This window comes from Chaetodon auriga, chromosome 20, assembly GCF_051107435.1.
Source record: "Chaetodon auriga isolate fChaAug3 chromosome 20, fChaAug3.hap1, whole genome shotgun sequence".
In the NCBI taxonomy this organism is placed as follows: Eukaryota; Metazoa; Chordata; class Actinopteri; order Chaetodontiformes; family Chaetodontidae; genus Chaetodon; species Chaetodon auriga.
This window is the reverse complement of record NC_135093.1, coordinates 19,588,234-19,604,208: the sequence shown is the minus strand read 5'-3', so window position 1 is coordinate 19,604,208 and position 15,975 is coordinate 19,588,234.

The following is a 15,975-nucleotide window of genomic DNA, read 5'->3' as shown; positions in this document are numbered from 1 at the left end:
CATTCAAGAATTGTCAAACGTGATTTAGAATGTTGGCGAACATTACATTCTAGAATTTTCAAACATTCAAACTAAGTTCTGGAATTCTGACGAACATTCCATTCTAGAACTGTCAAGCATTGCTATTAGGATGTTGACGAACATTCCATTCTAGAATTGCCAAACATGTGATTTAGAATGTTGACGAACATTCCATTCCAGAATGGTCAGACATTGCTATTAGAATGTTGACAAGCATTCCATTCTAGAATTGTCAAACATGTGATTTAGAATGTCGGCAAACATTCCATTCTAGAATTGTCAAACATGTGATTTAGAATGTTGACGAACATTCCATTCCAGAATGGTCAGACATTGCTATTAGAATGTTGGCGAACATTCCATTCTAGATTAGTCAAAAATGTGATTTAGAATGTTGATGAACATTACATTCAAGAATTGTCAAACGTGATTTAGAACGTTGGCGAACATTACATTCTAGATTAGTCAAACATGTGATTTAGAATGTTGACGAGCATTCCATTCAAGAATTGTCAAACGTGATTTAGAACGTTGGCGAACATTACATTCTAGAATTTTCAAACATTCAAACTAAGTTCTGGAATTCTGACGAACATTTCATTCTAGAATTGCCAAACGTGATTTAGAATGTCGGCGAACATTCCATTCTAGAACTGTCAAACATGTGATTTAGAATGTTGATGAACATTCCATTCTACAATGGTCAGACATTGCTTTTAGAATGTTGGCGAACATTCCATTCTAGAATTGTCAAACATGTGATTTAGAATATTGACGAGCATTCCATTCAAGAATTGTCAAAAATGTGATTTAGAATGTTGACGAACATTACATTGTAGAACTGTCAAACGTGTTTTAGAAGGTTGACGAACATTCCTTTCTAGAATTGTCAGACAATGTGATTTAGAATGATCATGAACATTCCATTCTAGAATTGTCAAACATGTGATTTAGAATGTTGACGAGCATTCCATTCAAGAATTGTCAAACGTGATTTAGAATGTTGGCGAACATTACATTCTAGAATTTTCAAACATTCAAACTAAGTTCTGGAATTCTGACGAACATTCCATTCTAGAACTGTCAAGCATTGCTATTAGGATGTTGACGAACATTCCATTCTAGAATTGCCAAACATGTGATTTAGAATGTTGACGAACATTCCATTCCAGAATGGTCAGACATTGCTATTAGAATGTTGACGAGCATTCCATTCTAGAATTGTCAAACATGTGATTTAGAATGTCGGCAAACATTCCATTCTAGAATTGTCAAACATGTGATTTAGAATGTTGACGAACATTCCATTCCAGAATGGTCAGACATTGCTATTAGAATGTTGGCGAACATTCCATTCTAGAATTGTCGAACATGTGATTTAGAATGTCGGCGAACATTCCATTCTAGAACTGTCAAACATGTGATTTAGAATGTTGACGAACATTCCATTCTACAATGGTCAGACATTGCTTTTAGAATGTCGGCGAACATTCCATTCTAGAATTGTCAAACATGTGATTTAGAATGTTGACGAACATTCCATTCCAGAATGGTCAGACATTGCTATTAGAATGTTGGCGAACATTCCATTCTAGATTAGTCAAAAATGTGATTTAGAATGTTGATGAACATTACATTGTAGAACTGTCAAACGTGTTTTAAAAGGTTGACGAACATTCCATTCTAGAATTGTGAGACAATGTGATTTAGAATGATCATGAACATTCCATTCTAGAATTGTCAAACATGTGATTTAGAATGTCGGCGAACATTCCATTCTAGAACTGTCAAACATGTGATTTAGAATGTTGACGAACATTCCATTCCAGAATCGTCAGTCTTTGCTTTTAGAATGTTGACGAACATTCCATTCCAGAATCGTCAAATATTGCTTTTAGAATGTTGGCGAACATTCCATTCTAGAATTTTCAAACATTCAAACAACGTTATGGAATTCTGACTAACATTCCATACTAGAATTGTCAAACATTTGATTTAGAATGTTGACGAAAATTCCATTCCAGAATGGTCAGACATTGCTTTTAGGATGTCGGCGAACATTCCATTCTAGAATTGTTGGACAATGTGATTTAGAATGTTGACGAACATTACATTGTAGAACTGTCAAACGTGTTTTAGAAGGTTGACGAACATTCCTTTCTAGAATTGTCAGACAATGTGATTTAGAATGATCATGAACATTCCATTCTAGAATTGTCAAACATGTGATTTAGAATGTTGACGAGCATTCCATTCAAGAATTGTCAAACGTGATTTAGAATGTTGGCGAACATTACATTCTAGAATTTTCAAACATTCAAACTAAGTTCTGGAATTCTGACGAACATTCCATTCTAGAACTGTCAAGCATTGCTATTAGGATGTTGACGAACATTCCATTCTAGAATTGCCAAACATGTGATTTAGAATGTTGACGAACATTCCATTCCAGAATGGTCAGACATTGCTATTAGAATGTTGACAAGCATTCCATTCTAGAATTGTCAAACATGTGATTTAGAATGTCGGCAAACATTCCATTCTAGAATTGTCAAACATGTGATTTAGAATGTTGACGAACATTCCATTCCAGAATGGTCAGACATTGCTATTAGAATGTTGGCGAACATTCCATTCTAGATTAGTCAAAAATGTGATTTAGAATGTTGATGAACATTACATTCAAGAATTGTCAAACGTGATTTAGAACGTTGGCGAACATTACATTCTAGATTAGTCAAACATGTGATTTAGAATGTTGACGAGCATTCCATTCAAGAATTGTCAAACGTGATTTAGAACGTTGGCGAACATTACATTCTAGAATTTTCAAACATTCAAACTAAGTTCTGGAATTCTGACGAACATTTCATTCTAGAATTGCCAAACGTGATTTAGAATGTCGGCGAACATTCCATTCTAGAACTGTCAAACATGTGATTTAGAATGTTGACGAACATTCCATTCTACAATGGTCAGACATTGCTTTTAGAATGTCGGCGAACATTCCATTCTAGAATTGTCAAACATGTGATTTAGAATGTTGACGAACATTCCATTCCAGAATGGTCAGACATTGCTATTAGAATGTTGGCGAACATTCCATTCTAGATTAGTCAAAAATGTGATTTAGAATGTTGATGAACATTACATTGTAGAACTGTCAAACGTGTTTTAAAAGGTTGACGAACATTCCATTCTAGAATTGTGAGACAATGTGATTTAGAATGATCATGAACATTCCATTCTAGAATTGTCAAACATGTGATTTAGAATGTCGGCGAACATTCCATTCTAGAACTGTCAAACATGTGATTTAGAATGTTGACGAACATTCCATTCCAGAATCGTCAGTCTTTGCTTTTAGAATGTTGACGAACATTCCATTCCAGAATCGTCAAATATTGCTTTTAGAATGTTGGCGAACATTCCATTCTAGAATTTTCAAACATTCAAACAACGTTATGGAATTCTGACTAACATTCCATACTAGAATTGTCAAACATTTGATTTAGAATGTTGACGAAAATTCCATTCCAGAATGGTCAGACATTGCTTTTAGGATGTCGGCGAACATTCCATTCTAGAATTGTTGGACAATGTGATTTAGAATGTTGACGAACATTACATTGTAGAACTGTCAAACGTGTTTTAGAAGGTTGACGAACATTCCTTTCTAGAATTGTCAGATAATGTGATTTAGAATGATCATGAACATTCCATTCTAGAATTGTCAAACATGTGATTTAGAATGTTGACGAGCATTCCATTCAAGAATTGTCAAACATGTGATTTAGGATGTTGACGAGCATTCCATTCAAGAATTGTCAAACGTGATTTAGAATGTTGGCGAACATTACATTCTAGAATTTTCAAACATTCAAACTAAGTTCTGGAATTCTGACGAACATTCCATTCTAGAACTGTCAAGCATTGCTATTAGGATGTTGACGAACATTCCATTCTAGAATTGCCAAACATGTGATTTAGAATGTTGACGAACATTCCATTCCAGAATGGTCAGACATTGCTATTAGAATGTTGACGAGCATTCCATTCTAGAATTGTCAAACATGTGATTTAGAATGTCGGCAAACATTCCATTCTAGAATTGTCAAACATGTGATTTAGAATGTTGACGAACATTCCATTCCAGAATGGTCAGACATTGCTATTAGAATGTTGGCGAACATTCCATTCTAGAATTGTCGAACATGTGATTTAGAATGTCGGCGAACATTCCATTCTAGAACTGTCAAACATGTGATTTAGAATGTTGACGAACATTCCATTCTACAATGGTCAGACATTGCTTTTAGAATGTCGGCGAACATTCCATTCTAGAATTGTCAAACATGTGATTTAGAATGTTGACGAACATTCCATTCCAGAATGGTCAGACATTGCTATTAGAATGTTGGCGAACATTCCATTCTAGATTAGTCAAAAATGTGATTTAGAATGTTGATGAACATTACATTGTAGAACTGTCAAACGTGTTTTAAAAGGTTGACGAACATTCCATTCTAGAATTGTGAGACAATGTGATTTAGAATGATCATGAACATTCCATTCTAGAATTGTCAAACATGTGATTTAGAATGTCGGCGAACATTCCATTCTAGAACTGTCAAACATGTGATTTAGAATGTTGACGAACATTCCATTCCAGAATCGTCAGTCTTTGCTTTTAGAATGTTGACGAACATTCCATTCCAGAATCGTCAAATATTGCTTTTAGGATGTCGGCGAACATTCCATTCTAGAATTGTTGGACAATGTGATTTAGAATGTTGACGAACATTACATTGTAGAACTGTCAAACGTGTTTTAGAAGGTTGACGAACATTCCTTTCTAGAATTGTCAGACAATGTGATTTAGAATGATCATGAACATTCCATTCTAGAATTGTCAAACATGTGATTTAGAATGTTGACGAGCATTCCATTCAAGAATTGTCAAACGTGATTTAGAATGTTGGCGAACATTACATTCTAGAATTTTCAAACATTCAAACTAAGTTCTGGAATTCTGACGAACATTCCATTCTAGAACTGTCAAGCATTGCTATTAGGATGTTGACGAACATTCCATTCTAGAATTGCCAAACATGTGATTTAGAATGTTGACGAACATTCCATTCCAGAATGGTCAGACATTGCTATTAGAATGTTGACAAGCATTCCATTCTAGAATTGTCAAACATGTGATTTAGAATGTCGGCAAACATTCCATTCTAGAATTGTCAAACATGTGATTTAGAATGTTGACGAACATTCCATTCCAGAATGGTCAGACATTGCTATTAGAATGTTGGCGAACATTCCATTCTAGATTAGTCAAAAATGTGATTTAGAATGTTGATGAACATTACATTCAAGAATTGTCAAACGTGATTTAGAACGTTGGCGAACATTACATTCTAGATTAGTCAAACATGTGATTTAGAATGTTGACGAGCATTCCATTCAAGAATTGTCAAACGTGATTTAGAACGTTGGCGAACATTACATTCTAGAATTTTCAAACATTCAAACTAAGTTCTGGAATTCTGACGAACATTTCATTCTAGAATTGCCAAACGTGATTTAGAATGTCGGCGAACATTCCATTCTAGAACTGTCAAACATGTGATTTAGAATGTTGATGAACATTCCATTCTACAATGGTCAGACATTGCTTTTAGAATGTTGGCGAACATTCCATTCTAGAATTGTCAAACATGTGATTTAGAATATTGACGAGCATTCCATTCAAGAATTGTCAAAAATGTGATTTAGAATGTTGACGAACATTACATTGTAGAACTGTCAAACGTGTTTTAGAAGGTTGACGAACATTCCTTTCTAGAATTGTCAGACAATGTGATTTAGAATGATCATGAACATTCCATTCTAGAATTGTCAAACATGTGATTTAGAATGTTGACGAGCATTCCATTCAAGAATTGTCAAACGTGATTTAGAATGTTGGCGAACATTACATTCTAGAATTATCAAACATTCAAACTAAGTTCTGGAATTCTGACGAACATTCCATTCTAGAACTGTCAAGCATTGCTATTAGGATGTTGACGAGCATTCCATTCTAGAATTGTCAAACATGTGATTTAGAATGTCGGCAAACATTCCATTCTAGAATTGTCAAACATGTGATTTAGAATGTTGACGAACATTCCATTCCAGAATGGTCAGACATTGCTATTAGAATGTTGGCGAACATTCCATTCTAGAATTGTCGAACATGTGATTTAGAATGTCGGCGAACATTCCATTCTAGAACTGTCAAACATGTGATTTAGAATGTTGACGAACATTCCATTCTACAATGGTCAGACATTGCTTTTAGAATGTCGGCGAACATTCCATTCTAGAATTGTCAAACATGTGATTTAGAATGTTGACGAACATTACATTGTAGAACTGTCAAACGTGTTTTAGAAGGTTGACGAACATTCCTTTCTAGAATTGTCAGACAATGTGATTTAGAATGATCATGAACATTCCATTCTAGAATTGTCAAACATGTGATTTAGAATGTTGACGAGCATTCCATTCAAGAATTGTCAAACGTGATTTAGAATGTTGGCGAACATTACATTCTAGAATTATCAAACATTCAAACTAAGTTCTGGAATTCTGACGAACATTCCATTCTAGAACTGTCAAGCATTGCTATTAGGATGTTGACGAGCATTCCATTCTAGAATTGTCAAACATGTGATTTAGAATGTCGGCAAACATTCCATTCTAGAATTGTCAAACATGTGATTTAGAATGTTGACGAACATTCCATTCCAGAATGGTCAGACATTGCTATTAGAATGTTGGCGAACATTCCATTCTAGAATTGTCGAACATGTGATTTAGAATGTCGGCGAACATTCCATTCTAGAACTGTCAAACATGTGATTTAGAATGTTGACGAACATTCCATTCTACAATGGTCAGACATTGCTTTTAGAATGTCGGCGAACATTCCATTCTAGAATTGTCGAACATGTGATTTAGAATGTCGGCGAACATTCCATTCTAGAACTGTCAAACATGTGATTTAGAATGTTGACGAACATTCCATTCCAGAATGGTCAGACATTGCTATTAGAATGTTGACAAGCATTCCATTCTAGAATTGTCAAACATGTGATTTAGAATGTCGGCAAACATTCCATTCTAGAATTGTCAAACATGTGATTTAGAATGTTGACGAACATTCCATTCCAGAATGGTCAGACATTGCTATTAGAATGTTGGCGAACATTCCATTCTAGATTAGTCAAAAATGTGATTTAGAATGTTGATGAACATTACATTCAAGAATTGTCAAACGTGATTTAGAACGTTGGCGAACATTACATTCTAGATTAGTCAAACATGTGATTTAGAATGTTGACGAGCATTCCATTCAAGAATTGTCAAACGTGATTTAGAACGTTGGCGAACATTACATTCTAGAATTTTCAAACATTCAAACTAAGTTCTGGAATTCTGACGAACATTTCATTCTAGAATTGCCAAACGTGATTTAGAATGTCGGCGAACATTCCATTCTAGAACTGTCAAACATGTGATTTAGAATGTTGACGAACATTCCATTCTACAATGGTCAGACATTGCTTTTAGAATGTCGGCGAACATTCCATTCTAGAATTGTCAAACATGTGATTTAGAATGTTGACGAACATTCCATTCCAGAATGGTCAGACATTGCTATTAGAATGTTGGCGAACATTCCATTCTAGATTAGTCAAAAATGTGATTTAGAATGTTGATGAACATTACATTGTAGAACTGTCAAACGTGTTTTAAAAGGTTGACGAACATTCCATTCTAGAATTGTGAGACAATGTGATTTAGAATGATCATGAACATTCCATTCTAGAATTGTCAAACATGTGATTTAGAATGTCGGCGAACATTCCATTCTAGAACTGTCAAACATGTGATTTAGAATGTTGACGAACATTCCATTCCAGAATCGTCAGTCTTTGCTTTTAGAATGTTGACGAACATTCCATTCCAGAATCGTCAAATATTGCTTTTAGAATGTTGGCGAACATTCCATTCTAGAATTTTCAAACATTCAAACAACGTTATGGAATTCTGACTAACATTCCATACTAGAATTGTCAAACATTTGATTTAGAATGTTGACGAAAATTCCATTCCAGAATGGTCAGACATTGCTTTTAGGATGTCGGCGAACATTCCATTCTAGAATTGTTGGACAATGTGATTTAGAATGTTGACGAACATTACATTGTAGAACTGTCAAACGTGTTTTAGAAGGTTGACGAACATTCCTTTCTAGAATTGTCAGATAATGTGATTTAGAATGATCATGAACATTCCATTCTAGAATTGTCAAACATGTGATTTAGAATGTTGACGAGCATTCCATTCAAGAATTGTCAAACATGTGATTTAGGATGTTGACGAGCATTCCATTCAAGAATTGTCAAACGTGATTTAGAATGTTGGCGAACATTACATTCTAGAATTTTCAAACATTCAAACTAAGTTCTGGAATTCTGACGAACATTCCATTCTAGAACTGTCAAGCATTGCTATTAGGATGTTGACGAACATTCCATTCTAGAATTGCCAAACATGTGATTTAGAATGTTGACGAACATTCCATTCCAGAATGGTCAGACATTGCTATTAGAATGTTGACGAGCATTCCATTCTAGAATTGTCAAACATGTGATTTAGAATGTCGGCAAACATTCCATTCTAGAATTGTCAAACATGTGATTTAGAATGTTGACGAACATTCCATTCCAGAATGGTCAGACATTGCTATTAGAATGTTGGCGAACATTCCATTCTAGAATTGTCGAACATGTGATTTAGAATGTCGGCGAACATTCCATTCTAGAACTGTCAAACATGTGATTTAGAATGTTGACGAACATTCCATTCTACAATGGTCAGACATTGCTTTTAGAATGTCGGCGAACATTCCATTCTAGAATTGTCAAACATGTGATTTAGAATGTTGACGAACATTCCATTCCAGAATGGTCAGACATTGCTATTAGAATGTTGGCGAACATTCCATTCTAGATTAGTCAAAAATGTGATTTAGAATGTTGATGAACATTACATTGTAGAACTGTCAAACGTGTTTTAAAAGGTTGACGAACATTCCATTCTAGAATTGTGAGACAATGTGATTTAGAATGATCATGAACATTCCATTCTAGAATTGTCAAACATGTGATTTAGAATGTCGGCGAACATTCCATTCTAGAACTGTCAAACATGTGATTTAGAATGTTGACGAACATTCCATTCCAGAATCGTCAGTCTTTGCTTTTAGAATGTTGACGAACATTCCATTCCAGAATCGTCAAATATTGCTTTTAGGATGTCGGCGAACATTCCATTCTAGAATTGTTGGACAATGTGATTTAGAATGTTGACGAACATTACATTGTAGAACTGTCAAACGTGTTTTAGAAGGTTGACGAACATTCCTTTCTAGAATTGTCAGACAATGTGATTTAGAATGATCATGAACATTCCATTCTAGAATTGTCAAACATGTGATTTAGAATGTTGACGAGCATTCCATTCAAGAATTGTCAAACGTGATTTAGAATGTTGGCGAACATTACATTCTAGAATTTTCAAACATTCAAACTAAGTTCTGGAATTCTGACGAACATTCCATTCTAGAACTGTCAAGCATTGCTATTAGGATGTTGACGAACATTCCATTCTAGAATTGCCAAACATGTGATTTAGAATGTTGACGAACATTCCATTCCAGAATGGTCAGACATTGCTATTAGAATGTTGACAAGCATTCCATTCTAGAATTGTCAAACATGTGATTTAGAATGTCGGCAAACATTCCATTCTAGAATTGTCAAACATGTGATTTAGAATGTTGACGAACATTCCATTCCAGAATGGTCAGACATTGCTATTAGAATGTTGGCGAACATTCCATTCTAGATTAGTCAAAAATGTGATTTAGAATGTTGATGAACATTACATTCAAGAATTGTCAAACGTGATTTAGAACGTTGGCGAACATTACATTCTAGATTAGTCAAACATGTGATTTAGAATGTTGACGAGCATTCCATTCAAGAATTGTCAAACGTGATTTAGAACGTTGGCGAACATTACATTCTAGAATTTTCAAACATTCAAACTAAGTTCTGGAATTCTGACGAACATTTCATTCTAGAATTGCCAAACGTGATTTAGAATGTCGGCGAACATTCCATTCTAGAACTGTCAAACATGTGATTTAGAATGTTGATGAACATTCCATTCTACAATGGTCAGACATTGCTTTTAGAATGTTGGCGAACATTCCATTCTAGAATTGTCAAACATGTGATTTAGAATATTGACGAGCATTCCATTCAAGAATTGTCAAAAATGTGATTTAGAATGTTGACGAACATTACATTGTAGAACTGTCAAACGTGTTTTAGAAGGTTGACGAACATTCCTTTCTAGAATTGTCAGACAATGTGATTTAGAATGATCATGAACATTCCATTCTAGAATTGTCAAACATGTGATTTAGAATGTTGACGAGCATTCCATTCAAGAATTGTCAAACGTGATTTAGAATGTTGGCGAACATTACATTCTAGAATTATCAAACATTCAAACTAAGTTCTGGAATTCTGACGAACATTCCATTCTAGAACTGTCAAGCATTGCTATTAGGATGTTGACGAGCATTCCATTCTAGAATTGTCAAACATGTGATTTAGAATGTCGGCAAACATTCCATTCTAGAATTGTCAAACATGTGATTTAGAATGTTGACGAACATTCCATTCCAGAATGGTCAGACATTGCTATTAGAATGTTGGCGAACATTCCATTCTAGAATTGTCGAACATGTGATTTAGAATGTCGGCGAACATTCCATTCTAGAACTGTCAAACATGTGATTTAGAATGTTGACGAACATTCCATTCTACAATGGTCAGACATTGCTTTTAGAATGTCGGCGAACATTCCATTCTAGAATTGTCAAACATGTGATTTAGAATGTTGACGAACATTCCATTCCAGAATGGTCAGACATTGCTATTAGAATGTTGGCGAACATTCCATTCTAGATTAGTCAAAAATGTGATTTAGAATGTTGATGAACATTCCATTCTAGAATTGTCAAACATGTGATTTAGGATGTTGACGAGCATTCCATTCAAGAATTGTCAAACGTGATTTAGAATGTTGGCGAACATTACATTCTAGAATTTTCAAACATTCAAACTAAGTTCTGGAATTCTGACGAACATTCCATTCTAGAACTGTCAAGCATTGCTATTAGGATGTTGACGAACATTCCATTCTAGAATTGCCAAACATGTGATTTAGAATGTTGACGAACATTCCATTCCAGAATGGTCAGACATTGCTTTTAGAATGTCGGTGAACATTCCATTCTAGAATTGTCAAACATGTGATTTAGAATGTTGACGAACATTCCATTCCAGAATGGTCAGACATTGCTATTAGAATGTTGGCGAACATTCCATTCTAGAATTGTCAAACATGTGATTTAGAATATTGACGAGCATTCCATTCAAGAATTGTCAAAAATGTGATTTAGAATGTTGACGAACATTACATTGTAGAACTGTCAAACGTGTTTTAGAAGGTTGACGAACATTCCTTTCTAGAATTGTCAGACAATGTGATTTAGAATGATCATGAACATTCCATTCTAGAATTGTCAAACATGTGATTTAGAATGTTGACGAGCATTCCATTCAAGAATTGTCAAACGTGATTTAGAATGTTGGCGAACATTACATTCTAGAATTTTCAAACATTCAAACTAAGTTCTGGAATTCTGACGAACATTCCATTCTAGAACTGTCAAGCATTGCTATTAGGATGTTGACGAACATTCCATTCTAGAATTGCCAAACATGTGATTTAGAATGTTGACGAACATTCCATTCCAGAATGGTCAGACATTGCTATTAGAATGTTGACGAGCATTCCATTCTAGAATTGTCAAACATGTGATTTAGAATGTCGGCAAACATTCCATTCTAGAATTGTCAAACATGTGATTTAGAATGTTGACGAACATTCCATTCCAGAATGGTCAGACATTGCTATTAGAATGTTGGCGAACATTCCATTCTAGAATTGTCGAACATGTGATTTAGAATGTCGGCGAACATTCCATTCTAGAACTGTCAAACATGTGATTTAGAATGTTGACGAACATTCCATTCTACAATGGTCAGACATTGCTTTTAGAATGTCGGCGAACATTCCATTCTAGAATTGTCAAACATGTGATTTAGAATGTCGGCGAACATTCCATTCTAGAACTGTCAAACATGTGATTTAGAATGTTGACGAACATTCCATTCCAGAATCGTCAGTCTTTGCTTTTAGAATGTTGACGAACATTCCATTCCAGAATCGTCAAATATTGCTTTTAGGATGTCGGCGAACATTCCATTCTAGAATTGTTGGACAATGTGATTTAGAATGTTGACGAACATTACATTGTAGAACTGTCAAACGTGTTTTAGAAGGTTGACGAACATTCCTTTCTAGAATTGTCAGACAATGTGATTTAGAATGATCATGAACATTCCATTCTAGAATTGTCAAACATGTGATTTAGAATGTTGACGAGCATTCCATTCAAGAATTGTCAAACGTGATTTAGAATGTTGGCGAACATTACATTCTAGAATTTTCAAACATTCAAACTAAGTTCTGGAATTCTGACGAACATTCCATTCTAGAACTGTCAAGCATTGCTATTAGGATGTTGACGAACATTCCATTCTAGAATTGCCAAACATGTGATTTAGAATGTTGACGAACATTCCATTCCAGAATGGTCAGACATTGCTATTAGAATGTTGACAAGCATTCCATTCTAGAATTGTCAAACATGTGATTTAGAATGTCGGCAAACATTCCATTCTAGAATTGTCAAACATGTGATTTAGAATGTTGACGAACATTCCATTCCAGAATGGTCAGACATTGCTATTAGAATGTTGGCGAACATTCCATTCTAGATTAGTCAAAAATGTGATTTAGAATGTTGATGAACATTACATTCAAGAATTGTCAAACGTGATTTAGAACGTTGGCGAACATTACATTCTAGATTAGTCAAACATGTGATTTAGAATGTTGACGAGCATTCCATTCAAGAATTGTCAAACGTGATTTAGAACGTTGGCGAACATTACATTCTAGAATTTTCAAACATTCAAACTAAGTTCTGGAATTCTGACGAACATTTCATTCTAGAATTGCCAAACGTGATTTAGAATGTCGGCGAACATTCCATTCTAGAACTGTCAAACATGTGATTTAGAATGTTGATGAACATTCCATTCTACAATGGTCAGACATTGCTTTTAGAATGTTGGCGAACATTCCATTCTAGAATTGTCAAACATGTGATTTAGAATATTGACGAGCATTCCATTCAAGAATTGTCAAAAATGTGATTTAGAATGTTGACGAACATTACATTGTAGAACTGTCAAACGTGTTTTAGAAGGTTGACGAACATTCCTTTCTAGAATTGTCAGACAATGTGATTTAGAATGATCATGAACATTCCATTCTAGAATTGTCAAACATGTGATTTAGAATGTTGACGAGCATTCCATTCAAGAATTGTCAAACGTGATTTAGAATGTTGGCGAACATTACATTCTAGAATTATCAAACATTCAAACTAAGTTCTGGAATTCTGACGAACATTCCATTCTAGAACTGTCAAGCATTGCTATTAGGATGTTGACGAGCATTCCATTCTAGAATTGTCAAACATGTGATTTAGAATGTCGGCAAACATTCCATTCTAGAATTGTCAAACATGTGATTTAGAATGTTGGCGAACATTCCATTCTAGATTAGTCAAAAATGTGATTTAGAATGTTGATGAACATTACATTGTAGAACTGTCAAACGTGTTTTAAAAGGTTGACGAACATTCCATTCTAGAATTGTGAGACAATGTGATTTAGAATGATCATGAACATTCCATTCTAGAATTGTCAAACATGTGATTTAGAATGTCGGCGAACATTCCATTCTAGAACTGTCAAACATGTGATTTAGAATGTTGACGAACATTCCATTCCAGAATCGTCAGTCTTTGCTTTTAGAATGTTGACGAACATTCCATTCCAGAATCGTCAAATATTGCTTTTAGAATGTTGGCGAACATTCCATTCTAGAATTTTCAAACATTCAAACAACGTTATGGAATTCTGACTAACATTCCATACTAGAATTGTCAAACATTTGATTTAGAATGTTGACGAAAATTCCATTCCAGAATGGTCAGACATTGCTTTTAGGATGTCGGCGAACATTCCATTCTAGAATTGTTGGACAATGTGATTTAGAATGTTGACGAACATTACATTGTAGAACTGTCAAACGTGTTTTAGAAGGTTGACGAACATTCCTTTCTAGAATTGTCAGATAATGTGATTTAGAATGATCATGAACATTCCATTCTAGAATTGTCAAACATGTGATTTAGAATGTTGACGAGCATTCCATTCAAGAATTGTCAAACATGTGATTTAGGATGTTGACGAGCATTCCATTCAAGAATTGTCAAACGTGATTTAGAATGTTGGCGAACATTACATTCTAGAATTTTCAAACATTCAAACTAAGTTCTGGAATTCTGACGAACATTCCATTCTAGAACTGTCAAGCATTGCTATTAGGATGTTGACGAACATTCCATTCTAGAATTGCCAAACATGTGATTTAGAATGTTGACGAACATTCCATTCCAGAATGGTCAGACATTGCTATTAGAATGTTGACGAGCATTCCATTCTAGAATTGTCAAACATGTGATTTAGAATGTCGGCAAACATTCCATTCTAGAATTGTCAAACATGTGATTTAGAATGTTGACGAACATTCCATTCCAGAATGGTCAGACATTGCTATTAGAATGTTGGCGAACATTCCATTCTAGAATTGTCGAACATGTGATTTAGAATGTCGGCGAACATTCCATTCTAGAACTGTCAAACATGTGATTTAGAATGTTGACGAACATTCCATTCTACAATGGTCAGACATTGCTTTTAGAATGTCGGCGAACATTCCATTCTAGAATTGTCAAACATGTGATTTAGAATGTTGACGAACATTCCATTCCAGAATGGTCAGACATTGCTATTAGAATGTTGGCGAACATTCCATTCTAGATTAGTCAAAAATGTGATTTAGAATGTTGATGAACATTACATTGTAGAACTGTCAAACGTGTTTTAAAAGGTTGACGAACATTCCATTCTAGAATTGTGAGACAATGTGATTTAGAATGATCATGAACATTCCATTCTAGAATTGTCAAACATGTGATTTAGAATGTCGGCGAACATTCCATTCTAGAACTGTCAAACATGTGATTTAGAATGTTGACGAACATTCCATTCCAGAATCGTCAGTCTTTGCTTTTAGAATGTTGACGAACATTCCATTCCAGAATCGTCAAATATTGCTTTTAGGATGTCGGCGAACATTCCATTCTAGAATTGTTGGACAATGTGATTTAGAATGTTGACGAACATTACATTGTAGAACTGTCAAACGTGTTTTAGAAGGTTGACGAACATTCCTTTCTAGAATTGTCAGACAATGTGATTTAGAATGATCATGAACATTCCATTCTAGAATTGTCAAACATGTGATTTAGAATGTTGACGAGCATTCCATTCAAGAATTGTCAAACGTGATTTAGAATGTTGGCGAACATTACATTCTAGAATTTTCAAACATTCAAACTAAGTTCTGGAATTCTGACGAACATTCCATTCTAGAACTGTCAAGCATTGCTATTAGGATGTTGACGAACATTCCATTCTAGAATTGCCAAACATGTGATTTAGAATGTTGACGAACATTCCATTCCAGAATGGTCAGACATTGCTATTAGAATGT